The sequence below is a fragment of the Anarrhichthys ocellatus genome, unplaced genomic scaffold, assembly GCF_004355925.1.
Source record: "Anarrhichthys ocellatus isolate YVR2014 unplaced genomic scaffold, GSC_Weel_1.0 scaffold9, whole genome shotgun sequence".
NCBI lineage: Eukaryota > Metazoa > Chordata > Actinopteri > Perciformes > Anarhichadidae > Anarrhichthys > Anarrhichthys ocellatus.
In genome coordinates this window covers 3,514,099-3,528,967 of record NW_022280039.1, presented here as the reverse complement: position 1 = coordinate 3,528,967, position 14,869 = coordinate 3,514,099, and the positions used below count along the sequence as shown (strand labels likewise).

At 46.0% G+C, this 14,869-nt stretch overlaps 1 long non-coding RNA gene across 1 annotated transcript; it reads left to right on the top strand.

Annotated features, from left to right (window-relative positions):
* Positions 1-248: 248 nt before the first annotated feature.
* On the top strand, positions 249-13,594 carry LOC116384763 (uncharacterized). The gene is made up of 3 exons (XR_004212825.1): positions 249-329; positions 11,195-11,335; positions 13,138-13,594. It is a non-coding gene; the product is annotated as an uncharacterized LOC116384763 (long non-coding RNA).
* The last annotated feature ends 1,275 nt before the right edge of the window (positions 13,595-14,869 follow it).

Below are 14,869 nucleotides of genomic sequence, written 5' to 3'. Positions count from 1 at the left end.
TGAAACGGCAACCTGAGCTGAAACCAGAGAGAGCAGAGGTCATGGTATATGACCCAGACGCCCAGACAGGGTTGTACTGTCCTGCCTGACATCAATCCTTGCCTGCCCCCCCCCTCGCCCAGCTCGGTTTAGCCTAGCTCAGCCCAGCCTGTCCCAAAACGGGGGACTACGACCAACCGCTCGTAAACATGCCTATAAAAGTCCTGTTTGTATTGCACCAGAAGGCAGCTCTGTCCCAACCCCCAGGAGCTCACGTGAACACGCATTCAGAGATGACCGACTATCTTGGGGCAATGGCAATCTGAGTGTCACAACAGGTGTCTCTATGGGTATGTATTGCTCAACGTCCGTGCATACGTACTGTATCGTTGTTCTGGGTTTTGTTCCTGCCCAAGGATCTGTGAAAATGTTTAATGAAATCTTTTATTTTTAACAATGTTGTGTAATGTTTTGTTATAAGCGTACATTAGGAAGCAGTGGATGTCTGTGATGCTGTGTGTTTAAAAGGCAAATAACATATCTGCACATGTCTGTCTCTATGATTGCATTTTTTTTTGTGTGTGGATGCATATTTATCTGTTAGTGCAAGTCTGTTGGTGTGTGTTCAGACACTTAAAGTGTAAGAGTCCACTTTCCTTGGCTCCGTGGGGATTTTTTTAATGGGTGGCTGCATTAACAAAGCCGGGCTCTAATAGCCTTCTTTAGGTTTTTCCCTTAAATTGCCAGCAACTCATGAAATAGATGATTTAACAGCAAGAAGCCTCTCCATCACATGCACAGTTGGAGATAAAAGCCAACTCGAGCTGGAGAAGGCAGTAAGCTATCAGTCTAGTGGATTGAGATCAGTTTATCCATATCCTCCAACCATGGATAATGTAGAAAATATAAATTACAGTTAGCGATTGTTTGAACATGTCTGAATTACAGTAAAGGCTATGGAGTTGATATCACGAGGATTGTTTGGATACACGAGAACAAGCCCCATTGCGCCCCATTGCGTATAGACAGGTATACCTATTGAACATATCTTGCAAAATACTTCATCTTACTGGCTTACATGGCAGTGTCAGAACAGCTGGCTGTGGGCTGTCATTCTGCTGCTGCTGAGATGGACAACAGTGGCTTTCTCCCTTTCGATCCCATAAGCTCCCTCCGTAATCTCCCCGTTCCCTCGGGTTGCTGGACTGGAGTTAAAGCAGTAAGACCCAGGCAGTAAAAGTTTACAGTGTCGTAAAAAGGTCTCACACGGGCCAGCTCTCTGAAGATAACGCTAAATACACAGTGATTACAGTGTATGGTCAGCGGGTCGGAATGTGAACCTGCAGATGGACACAAAGATGATTTGCAGATTTTAACAGTACATGTATGAATGAATGAGCATGAGCAACAATGTGCAAGTGTGGGTGAATCCACATGTATCTAATGCATTACTTTCTTAGCACTACTTAACATATGCTGAAGCTTGATTGTACAAGCATGCATGTTATGATCATATCACTTTTTTTCTCCCTAATTATCAGGATGCGCAGTGAACATTTGATTGAGAGAGAGAGAGAGAGAGATAGAGAGAGAGAGAGAGAGAGAGAGAGAGAGAGAGAGAGAGAGCGAGCAAGCAAGCATAGGGCCATTTTTAACACAGTCACAAGACGCCAGTGAGGGGTTAGAACAGAGATGAGCTCCTGCTCTCAGAATAGTCCCTCGGAGGCCATGAGGCCCCCGCCGATGACCCTGGCCCGCATTCAAGTTGGCAGACGCGCAGTTGTTGGGTCAGACATGGTTCCTGGGCTGGCAAGGGACAAGATGACATGGAAGGGACGGGAATGGGGGGGAGAGAGCGATGCAATGTGGCCCATTTATATCGCTGACAACTGCACTCCATTTGGAACGCCCCTATAAGGGGGAAGTGATAAGGTGTTGTACAGTAATGTGTGAACTCTCCGTTTCCTACACTGCATCTGAGTTTCTGCCCCAGTCCGTGGTTCCCTAAATCACGCATTCCTGCCTTTTTTTTTTCTACCTCCTTGGAACTCTGGAAGTCACCTCAGTCCAAGTGTGCAGACAGATTAACTCTGCTTTTTCAGGTATTACATTTAATGCTAAATGTCTGATCTGTTCAATCAACACTTTGCTTTATAGACATGCAGTTACAAAGAGTCACACCTGTAAGCCACCCAGCAAGACCACCGTACTCTGCTGTTAGCCGGATGGAAGTCAGAGCCTTGCTCAGCGGTGTTGTGGCAGTGGTTGTTGCTTTCTCCACCTCCAGGTTTCCAGCCGGTCTGGCAATTCCAACCATCGACACTTCAGCCAGCTTCTCTGACCTCTGGGCTACCACCGCCCTCCTGAGCACTAGTGTTACAGACACTCAGTTTGGAGACTAGCTGTGTATGGAGATTGAGCACTGATCTGTGTCTCCCCAGTGGGAATGAGTATATGTAGTGGTATGGAAGAGTCGTATGGACTCTGTCTTTTATTTTCAACACCCTGCTCCCAGGTGGTGACAGCCCAGTGCTAAGTGCGGTAATAGCCAATTGATTTTGTTCTCTTATTTTGTTGGTGGCGAGACATAAATCAAAGTGTCTGTCAGGACCTTGATGTAGTTGGGAGTGTGTGTATGTTTGTGTGTGTGTGTGTGTGTGTGTGTGTAATGGGGGTAGTAAGGGTTCTGTTTGGACTGGGAGAGTGTCAACAATTAATCCAGCCTCTGATCTGCAGGCCACAGCTTCCCTGACCCTGAGTCACAATCCAATTGGGATGGCAGCCTCACAAAAGGGCTAAAACCAACACAGAAAATCCTTCTGGTACTTCTCAATATACAGAAACCTTTGTACATTCAATTCAGAAGCCTTTAACAAACATTTAGTTAATGCCTTTAGATTTTAATGGAGTACAATCTAAAGGACATATTCACCTTTTTGTAAAACAGACTTTAATTATGTAAAATCTTGCATCTATTTTGAAAAAAGAATATTTTTCGAAGGAGCTTCAAATCCCCAGTCCCCCTGCCTCAATAATCCAAGACTCGGGGAGAGAGGTGGAATCATAGAGAACACAGATGTGAGCAACACTGGAACCATGTTAATCCTTTTAATTCAATTATGGTAAATAGGGACAGAGCTTCCTTCTAAACAAAACACAGTATGCAGGAGTTCAGCAGGCAGTGGCAGGGGGAGCTTCAGATGTAGGCAGGCTACCCAGTGGGAGGCCTGGTGGTCTCCTGGGATACCTCCCAGTTCCTGAGCCCCCTACTGGGCCCCCTCACCCCCCCCAAAGGCTATCGCTGGCCCAGCACTAGCCTGCGGGATAGGGTGGCAGGGCTGGACAATATGCCTGAGACAATGGGCTTTGAACCACACACATAGTAAGCCTATGTTGCCAGCTGTGGCCATTCCTATACAGAGCTGGTAGGGGTGTGGAGGGAGAGGGAGAGGAGCGGGTTGGATGGCGTGTAATGTGTCAGGACTGAGTATTAAACGGGGATCTGCCAAAGTGCTTTGGGGCCTAGCAAGCTCATTCCTCCCGAAACGGTTCTGTGCGGCAGTAACCTGCTAACCCAAGCCAGACTGACACCAGCACCTCCTCCGCTATGAAAGAGAGTGTCTGTTCCCCGGGATGAACACAGGACAGAGAGGGGGAGCAGAGGGGGCTGAGAGAAGGGAGTATGTTTTTGAAACAGTTAGACAATCTGTTTGGATTAGGCCCACTGCCGAAGAGACATGGAAATGATGGGCAGCCGGGACGAGGGGAGGAGAGGAAAAGGAGAGGGGGGAGGAGGACAGGGGAGAGAGGGAGGGAGACAGATGGAGAGGAAAAGTGGTGGTGGAGGGGTTGAGCAGAGGCAAGAGGGGGAGGTGAGGAGAGGGGTCGGAGACTGGAATCTCAGGATCTAAGGCTCTCTTGGCTTGATGGTTCCCAGATGTTGTCGGCCCCCGCCCCGCCCCTCCTTCCCATCAGTGTTGCTCTGCTGTGGTGAATACACAGGAGCCCAGTTAGCCATGTGGGACAGAAGGGTCAGTGGCTGCGTGGAGATGGGCCTCCTGTGGACCAGGGGAAATGGGAGGCGAGAGGCATCTCCTCCCAACAGCCACGGGCCAGAGGGGGCAGACCTGGTTATGTTTTCTCATCCTCTCTCTACCCAGGCAACCTCAGATGGTAAAGGCATGTGACTACATGCAGATGTGTGTATTGTGTGTCTTTTGAATGTATGCGTGTACCTGTATGAAAATGTCTGTGTTTTGGACAATGACCGCAGACTGCTACAAAAGCTTGGAGTGAGTAAATAATAGTAATAATCCGGTAGAAACGTGCATAATTGTAAGTTGTAGTCCTTAGTGTGTATACTGAATACCTCAGTGTCTGCATTGCAGACTGTAAAATGCAGGTGCCGGGTCACGCTGTAGCCGGTGCTGAAATTCTGGCGCTGCTTGATTTACGGCCTCTGGCTGCAGCCGGCCATGTTTCAGGATGACGGCGTGTTCTCGTCCACCTATCTGCTAAAACGCTTACGCTCCGCAGCCCCGCTCCGCACCGCCTCTCTGCTGCCTCCGTCCTCGTCTGCAGCAGAAAGTGTTGCTGCCGTACTTTAGCAAGTTGTTGACTGGCCGCTGAAACACACATTTGTCAACATATTAGGAGGTGTCAACACTTGAACAAAAGCACATCAGCCCACCCACCTTAGTTCACTTTCACTTGCATTCTTCCATCTCAATCGCCTCAGGAATTACAGGAAGCATACCGTTACCACGTAAGGTTTTTTTTCTTTTAGCTCATTTCTGATAAATAAAAAAAAACATGAACTAATCACACTGTACTGTTGGCATTTTAAGAGTCCCATGGATACACAGTAAAGGTCGTTTTCTTGTCATATGCTCGCCGCTGAGGTGTATTGTGTGGTGAGCTGAGTGTTCTCATCCCAACTTTGTGAGTCAAAGCTAGGTGGCTCAGAGACAGTAAGCCCTCTAGTTAGAGAGGGCTTGAGAAGGCTGTTGTATCACTTAATTGTGAAGTGATGTTCAAGTGTTCACACATATGTTCGTTTCTTGACTGAGGACTTTCTGTATCCTTTTGGGCGCTTTTTAAACCCTGAGCCACACGAAGGGAATATTTCACAGAAGCCCTCGCTTAATTCGTGGTCATGGTTGCCAGATATGGAAAGAGACATTCTATATCCCTAGAGAGGGTTGGATATCATCCTCTGGATGCGGTGGGGGGAGGGTATTTTTGGAGCATCTTATGGCTATTACAGGAGACCTGGGAATGGGAAAATGTGTGTGTGTGTGTGATGTCAAGGAGGGGACGATTTGGGGGAGAGCTATGATCAGGATTCCACAGCTGGCCCATGTCACTCCTTGACCCTTTCCCCCACGTATCCCCCACAAAATAAAAAGTCTAGACTGTGCTCTGCGTCTCTCTCCTTCACAGAGATGGACAAAAAGGCATATGGAGAGAGAGAGAGGCAAGATAAACGAAGCTGTAACTTTCTCTTTTCCTTAAGGACTCAGTTCAAGAGAGCGCTCTTCATGGCAAGACACGGTGTCTATTTAAGCCATTAATAAATAAAGAAAGGCAATAGCGCCACCAAAGAAATAGATATCACACTATTACTTATTTAACTATCCTTCTGAATTATTTATTGTTTATTCCAAATGATCTTTTTTTTTTCGAGTGTACACTTTCAGCTTGGGTATCCCATGTGAGCGCTACCAGCGGCAGATGATTTGGACAGCCAAGTTCAACTTGGATGAGTTTGTAAGAGGGGAATGAAACTACTGCAGGGGGTTGGGGAAAAGAGTCTTGATGATGGTGTTACTGACATCAAAGAACAAGTACACCAAAGTCAACAGCCAAGCAGCATTAAACACGCGCTGAAAGACGGACACAGACACACTCTCTCTCTCTCTCTCTCTCTCACACATTTACTCTCTATGTCTTACTCGCTCTGTTCCTGAAACACTCGGGGTCCGTGGAGAGAGATAAATTATGGGTCTAGTGGCTTTTTGAAGTCTGCTCGGCATCAACACCAATAAACGCCAACCATGGCCCGCCTCCTCGCTCCTAAATTAAGTACTTATTACCCCCGGTGTGACTTGGCCATGTGAACCGTAGCTGCACTGTGCCTGGGCAGGGCTGAAGGCCCGGGGTGTGGAGAGGCAGTGGGAGCAAGCGGAGCATATGTCCTCTAATGAAATAAAGACCTCGAGTATATCCAAGCGGAATGATTTACGGTGACGCACAGTGACCTCTGAGAATTCCCGAGTCAAAGCTTAAGCGTGTCTTCTTCAGTACCTGGCATGCATGTCCTAATGGATACTAATCATTCAGCCCTTCCACGGTGTTTGTTTGTCGAGAGTTTATAATTTCCGTACCTCTTCGCTGCGGAACACACTTCAAATTAATCATCATCACTAAAATATTCCCATCACGCTGATGATTGCAACCACACAAAAGGCCTTTGGATATTTGGATAATGTAACACAATGCTTCTATTTGAGGTCTGGGTCAGTTATGCAAGATCGGTTTCTGCAGAACTATAAACCAATAACAGTAGCTGGCACTTTTATCAAATTAGATGCCACCGTACCGAGTGCAAAAACATTTTTGCCAGCTTAAAACAAAAGGATGGAGAAGGGCCAAAGCACACTGGAGGGAGGAGAGTGAAGTTGAGCGAGAGCAGTCGGCTCATTCTCTTGGAGTACGCTTTAAAGTAGTGCCAAGGCCCTTTCTGGTGCCATTGCACTGCATCTGCCTCTGGGGAGGGATGAGGTGCAGAGCCCACACCTCCTCTCCTTGTCTCCTCTCCTCGCCTCTCATCTTGCCTGACACACGACTGTCTGGCCGCTGCAGCAGGGAGATTGTATAATCCGAGTGCGTAAAACTGTCTTTTACGGCATTGTAAAGATTTACTATTGGAGTAAATAACGGTGGGAGAACAGGGCTTTTAAATGGAACCCAATCAATATGTCAGAGGGAGCTGCAGTAGAGGACAGGGCTGTGTCTGACGCCACACACACAGGTGGACGGGGCGGATCAGTGAGCAGCAACTAGGGATACCAGGATGAACTCTCAACATCTTACCTCAGCAGAAAACCGACAAACAAAACCTCGACGTGATCAATAATTCCGGTATTTGGATGGTAAACTGCAATGCAACCTTCTACACAAGATCAGGGTAAAGTTAAACACTGCGGGTCAGGAACTTGTCATAGCAGATAAGATCTCAAACTTGTATGGTATGATATATAACATTGTCAAAGATTAATAATATCCATACACACATGCATGCACACCAACACATGCTGGTATAAATTCAACACTTAGCTCCCTCACAGGGACGCGCACACGCACTGGTGTACAGAGAAAATGCAGACATGCAATAAATTGCAAGCCCTGTGAAAGCAGAGTTGGCACTCTCTCTCACACGCACACACACACACACAGACACACACACACACACACACACACACACACACACCGACAGCCCCTATAGACACTCACACATTCACACAGAGACACCCGGGCCTCATGAGCAATAAATCGCACAGCCCATCTAACAAGTTCATTTCCGGAGGCCAGAGAGGATGGGTCCTCTGACTTTGGAGTCAGCAGCCTTGTGAGGATCAATGGCAAGAGACGGAGAGCGAGGGGCAAGGAATCGAGCTGAGATACAAAAATCAATCAGCAATTTAATCGCTTTGGGAGGGGAAGACGGAAAAAAGAGGGCAGGGGAGAATTCCACCGCTTTTTTACTTAAAAAAGCAACACTTTGATTTAACCCTTTGACATATAGTATACATCTCTCAGTTTTATTGAAGCTTTCCTCTATGACAGGAAAGGCTCCAATGGGAGCAGATCTATTTTCAGACTCAAGATCACACAACTGCTGTTTCTCTCTACAGTCTTAGATGAGATGCGGTTAATGTGTCAGGAATAGAGTAAGGAAGATTTGAGAAATTTCATTGTAGAGCTTCAGCTTTTAACTATGTGCATGCTCTTTTTTTCAAAGCTTCCACACAGTCATTATGTGCGATTTGGAGGGTGTCAGCAACTTCACTGAAAGATGCAGATAAATCCGTTCTTCTGGCGGGTGCTGTGAGGTCAGGGGTGAGCTGTTTGGGAGGAGTTTTAAGGGCATTATAGTGTGGCTGGTGAAAGTGCTGGATGGAGGAAAATTTCTGTGGAGGAAGGGGGTTGATTTGGGGCTGGGTGTTGATGAGGAACTTCTTTAGGTCAATGTCCAAGGCTTGGAATTGACACTATTGAGCGAGCGAGCTTTAGACTAATAAAATGACTGACAGCCTCGGGCTGCATAATCGAAGAAATGGATCCTCCAAGGAGAAAAAAAGCAAGCTGGGAAAAAAGAAACATAGAACTACTCCTCAAATCCGCTTGGCTAGAGGAAGAGACTTGATAGAAAGGGAGGCAGTTAATTGAAAAGTGCTGCAGTCTTTCTGTAAATGCCTGCCTGTTTGAGTATCTATATTTTGCAATTGTGCACCTGTGTGTGTTTCATATAATGAGAACTAATAATTCAGATACATTATATAGTGTATTTCCCTAAAATCTGCAAGTTTTGAAAATAATGTTAAAGGCAAATTTTGTATATTTAAGTCAGTGGTTGTGTGCCCAAGTGATTGTTGGTGTATGTACAAGAGTGTACTTGTGTGTACATATGTGTGTCCACATATGTGCGTGTGTGTGTGTTTGTGCTAAATTGGTGGGGCGTAACAGGCTGATTCCTACAGAACTCAGGCATTGCTGAAACTTAGCAACAGGAGCCAGGGGCCTCCCTCCCCAGAGAGAGTGGCTGCTGAGCCACATTCATTACCAGCCCAGAATCTTGGGCTGGATTAAAAATTCATGCTGTTTACAACAACAAAAGCCCCCCCCCCCCCTCCGTTAAAAGAATATGAACCCTACTGAACAATGGCTCCACCAAACCGTGAGCAGATCGCTGACATCTCAAAGGAGACCAGCGGTTGTGTGTGTTTTGAATTTGTGTGCCGCCGACAGCTAGTGTTGTGCTTTCTGAGTGTATGCACACACCCTCATAGGCGATGGTGATATAAATAATGATCCTGTTTACTGCAGCAGGGAGTGAAAACAGCTTAAGGGCACTTGAATAAGGACACGATTCCCTCAAAGTCTTGTGCCATGTCATGCTGTTTACACTCATAATAAAGGAGCATGTATCCTCAATGTGCTGCATATGTGTACGGAGGTGAGACTGCGCTTTCCTCGCAATGAGCTGGATTTTGTGCCGAAGTGTGTGTGTGACCCTGCCTCTGCTCGGCTCATTGACAAATGTCTGTGTGCTGTGCTGTCGGCTGATTTGTTGGCAAAAGGGCCGTGCTTATGAGCTCTATTCAGTGTTAATTAGCACACTCCACAGCGATCATTATATCAGGTTCCTGTGGTGACATCTGATTGCATTGTCTCCGTGGGGGGGGGGTGAAGCTCCACTGATGGGGGAGCACCACGCACACATACACAGTACACACACACACACACACACACACATTCCTCTCACTAGATCACACACGTATACCTAAGGAATCCTGCACATACATAAAAAAACATACGGCCCCACATGAGTGCACTCAAAAATAAGATGTGAAGACGCACCGATACACAGGGATATGAAAGGGCAGAGCGCAGGGGGGCATAGCCAGGCGCTCACATGAACAGCTACCCCCCCCCCCCATTTCGTTAATGCCACACCAAACAGGTGCAAGGTCAAACCGCGACGCCAATAATAGATGCTCCTCATCGTTCTCAGAAATAGTTCTCTCATCGCCACTAAATGTTCAACTAAGGTTGTGTGCCGTTTGTATTAACGTGACGTGGAGGAGGTGAGGGGCCATGTGTGCACAGGTCAGGGAGATCTCGCTGTGTGTGTGTGTCCGGCTCTGACCTTTGACCCGTCATTCTCTGTCAGAGACCAGAAAACAGCAGAGGGTGCAAGACGGCACATTGTTGCACTACCTTGGCCTGCTGATGTTTTCTGTTATTTCTGCTTAAATGTAGGTTGTGTGCGATGCGAAAGTAGGATACAGTAGCAGCACATACTCGGCATTGTCTTTTTGACGAAACCGTGGCCTTCAAATGCTGCCGTTTAGAAAGCCTAGTCACTGCAACTCTCTGCCGGGACTAGAGGTCATCGAATTGAAAAGATGGTGTTATTTCAACAGAACACTGTGCCCTAATATCTCACGGCTATTCCTGAGGGACGTTGGCCCAGTGACATTGCATGGCGAGGAGGATCAGGGGTGATTGTCACCACCCCCCCCCCCCCCCCCACCCACAGTCACTTGCGTTATGTGCAGGGCACCTGTTCTTTTTTTCTGTGGGCTGCTCTCTCGGGGGCCTGGTTCAGGTTTCAGCATGAACTGCCATCTCCCAGCCCTGCCATCCAACTGCAACACTGGCTGAGTGACAGGACGCTACCTTTGACTGTCATGTGCTCTACAGCACTGAGCCTTTCTCATCATGGGGCTGTCATCAGGGTAGCACATTTACTGAAATAGGGTCCACTTGGTGTATGTGTGTGTGTGTGTGTGTGTGTGGAGCAAGCATTCCTTATGTTTGTTTTTTATTAGCAGCATTCATTTATTTTATAGTTCAGCTGGTATGCTACACTTCATCAGTTTAGATTCTCTCTACAGTAATACACAGTGACATCACAGTGGATCAAGTTCTAGGTAATTAATACATTACATACATCACTCCCATACTATTATCTTTGCATGCCGCTTTGCACACTAATGATGAACTTATTGTAACAAATCTGATTTCTGCGATCAATAACCAGGTTGGCTGAGGGCTCGGTGCCTCATGGAAGTGTACTGCAACCTTGAAAAGGCCCTTGTTTTAAATGACCTCATCCGAACGTGTGAATTCATGTCGCTGACAAAGGAATGAGTCTCCGTTAAACATGGGCCTCAGGCCAAAGCAAAGAACTCATTGAAGTCACTATATTTAGGAAGGCTTAATTGAAGCCCTGGTTTTGTGTTACATAGAAGAAGAAAATTGCGTAATAGCACAAATTAATTTTTACAAAGCAATGTGTGTTTGTGTTAATCCAATTCATGGTTAAAGAGACCTTTCAGTTCAACTTGTCTGTCGTCACTTGTGGATACTTGATGCAGTGTGTGCTGTGTTGGGATCCGTCATGTGGATATGGCTCCTCTCTCATCAGATGTAAAACTAAAGACTCCCCTGGCAGCAGCTACAGCACCCTGACTGCTCATCCTCATTCAGTCTTCAAGAGGCACAGGAGAGGCCACTTGATAGCAGCGACTGAATAAAACCAGAGGAATACGATCCTGATGCTAAGCAGGTAAATGAAAAAGAATGAGCTGGCCTCTTCTTCACAGAGGAAAGAGCAAGTGGGCTTTTGTGTTTGTGAATGAAGCCGAGGTCGTTCTATGAATGCTGTCCTCGCTTGCCTCTCTGTGGGATTGAAATGCCAACTATCTCTCCATTCCACCCCTCGTTGCTCTCGGCCCTTTTTTTGCCATCGCTCCCTAAATGCGAGGCCTTAACTTACACAACTTGAAAAGAGAGACAACACACAATTTTACACTTGTGTGCACACAAACAAATAAGGCAATATTGATTGGAGCCACGGCTGCATTCACACTGATGCTCCTCTCAATAGATCAGTCATGCTCTTGCAGCTTGCCCTGCTGCAGCCCTGCAGTTTAACACCGCTAGCCTTCTCCAAAGGACACATTTAATCCACCTGACACCTAAAGAGCCCCACTAACGGCACACACAATGCACATTGCGCTCTTTAGAGCAAGAACTAGCTCTGAAAATCTAATTGTGATTGTTCCATTTCCAATTCCATTTTATATTATTACAATAACAAACTCTATTGATCCCTGTAGGGACAATGGTTTTTCTCTTGCTGGGTTAAAGCATGTGCTCAGTTACAGAACAGCAAGTCTCAATATAAACAGTAAATACAGATGAAATATTAATAAAGTAAAATGCTTACTTAGATTGAAAGAATGTTCCTTTGTGTACTATGTTATTTTAGACACAGCAGTGCATCCTCTGATCACTTCACTGTTTATTTACGACTGGTGTTATTCAGTCTTTTCAAAATGTGTTTGTGTTGTCACATTTAGGGCACATGAAATAAACTCTCCCTCAGAGCTCAAGCCTCGCTAGTCACACTTACTTATGATCCAAAAGACACATTGTCAGTCCCAAAGTGTTGGAGTGGGAGTTTGCAACAGTCCTGATTCACATTGCCACCAACCCACAGATTGGCTGACGCCTCTGAGGGAGTGCGAGCTGAATCATAACGTGACTCTTTCTGCTGCAAAAGGTCCAGGAGCATCCTTCCTCTGCCTGGTCCTGAGGGTGGAGTTAGTTCACACACACACACGTACCGCTTGTTTCATGCTTTTATAAATCTGGAGTAATATGCTTGCATGCTTTTGAGAGAGACGGATGCATTCGTGTAAACATGTGCATGATACAAGCAGGAGAAAAACTCATATGCAATTTCTGTTTGACCTTTTAGCAGATTCAATTCCCCATTGCGCGGCTGTTGTCTGTGCATCTTGAGATAATGTCAACTGTTTAGAGAACCATACATTCTATCTAATTTCTCCCATTTGTTCCTAATTGTCTGAACCTCCCCCGACCTCCCGGGCCCGGCCTCTCCCTCCCACCTGTGCAGTTCCCATAGAAGTTGTTCGCGGCTGCATCTGTTGCCTGCGTGGCTTGTCTGCGGATTAATTACTCATTAAGGAGGCCGAGGCTACTGTTAGGGGCTGTTTTACACGCATGCACGCACACACACACACACAAGTCGTAGCCTGATGAGGGTTTATTTTGCATGTGTACATATACATGCATGCTCACATGTGCATTTGCATTTGCAAGAAAACTCACACTTTGGGGATAAACACAGCTAACACACTGTCACAGAGCAAATAATCTACAATGACTGAGTGGTGAAGTCAGTGCAAAAGTGCATAAGAGTGCATAAAAGTTTCCCCTGCACAAAAATGTTCCTTAGTGGCAGAATAGCTCCATTAAGGACAATTTAGGCCTCAAAGAGAATTATGTTCTGGCGTGTGATTTCTTGATTGACGGGTGTCTCTCTCTCCCCCCCCGTCACAGTCTGCTGTGGAGGCTGCAACTCATTCCTCCCACCTCTGCTCCACCAAGGCTTCCTCCTCTTCAACCAAGTTCTGATTTTGTGGCTCTTGCGTGGTTCCACCAAAATGATGGGGGCAAAGCAGTGAACCCGAATCAAAGCTGGAAAACATCCCGGCGGGAACCTTTGAGTGATGGCACGTCTGTGATCTGTACCCACAGTTGAGTCAAAGCAGCCACCAGTACATGTTTAAGACAGCAGTGGTGCTATCTGGTCTACGTGATTTGGATTCTTCTAGAGCAGTAGTGAGCCTAATGATTTAATATTCTGAGGTTATGCAGTAAATCACATCAATCACCACTTGGGTCTCTCCTCTTCCTCAACTGACAAAATGATGTACGGTGGAGAAAAATGATGTAATTGGGACCACAAGCTAAACTACCGTATGTAAGGCCAGAGGCGATCGGGTGTTGCTGTGTTTATGTATTAAAAGCCTCACAGTTCAGCAGAGTCAGGAGAAAATTATTTTGAGAAAGAATCCGACACAGATTCAAAGATCTGTAACATTTATTTTTCTGAAAGCAAGCCACTTGTCTCTCTTGGAGCGCAAACACAAGAATGCACACATTGTCTTCTAGCACCTGCACACACACACACACCCCCCCCCCACACACACACACACACACACACAACCACAACCCTACTGCATGACACCTGCACTGTAACACGAAGGTGTTTACAGGAAACACCATCCCAGTTGCTCTTGTGTTTTCCTGTTCAGGCCCTGCGGGGATAGAGTCCACCTCACTCTGGAGCAGCCCTGTATGTGTCTGCTCATGTAGGACATGCCCCGCACATGCACGCACAGCCAGCATCTCATGCCTGAGTGAGTCTGCTGGCGGGCCCTGGGCTGGGGAGGGCTGTCGAGTGCAGCCTGTACGGGCAGGAAAGAGTTAAAGTGCCACATTCCTGACTTTAGAGGCTGTAACTTATATTGGAGTTTATTAATGGAGGAGTTTGAGGCTGATCGCAGCGTAGGTGTTTGCATCTGGTGGGAGTCGGTGTGTACATCCCTCTCTCACAAAAGCACATTGTGACACACGAACATGCATAGACAGATGCTCAGGCGTTTGTGCACGCTTAAAACAAAATGCATAGTATCTATGCATTTTGTTATAGAACAGACACAGCGGCATGCACTCTCTTGTTACTGCTCACCTGTGCGTCTCACTCTGTTTTTATCCCCTGGGTTAGTGGTTACAGATCATTACTTTAATGCGTAGTCTGTGATTTTGGGGAGATGTAAAGGGAACCTGTCAGTATCCTATTCACATTGGTTTAATCATAATTCGTAGAGGGTTATTCATGACCACTTGAATAATTTTTCGGTATATTCTGTTTCTGTAGAGTAAACACAGAACTTATTCTTTTTTTATTTAAAAGTAGTGAATCTCTGTTTATTTTGAATATTAAAATCCAAGTTGAAATTAGTTTAAAGTGATCTAGTCCTTTTTTAAATAAAACTGAAATTAACTAAGTAACTAAAAAACTGAAATTAAAAAACTGAAAATGATGAGCCTTATGTAAACATCACAAAAACACGAGAATGAAATCTTGAGAAGAATGAGTCGAGTGATATATTCAGCCGAGAGGGAATCTCAATCCAAATCTATCACATTGATCTCTATAAGCTGATGAACATTATTACCAATAATCTTTTGTTTTTCTTAATTTCTCATGCAGATGACCATTTAA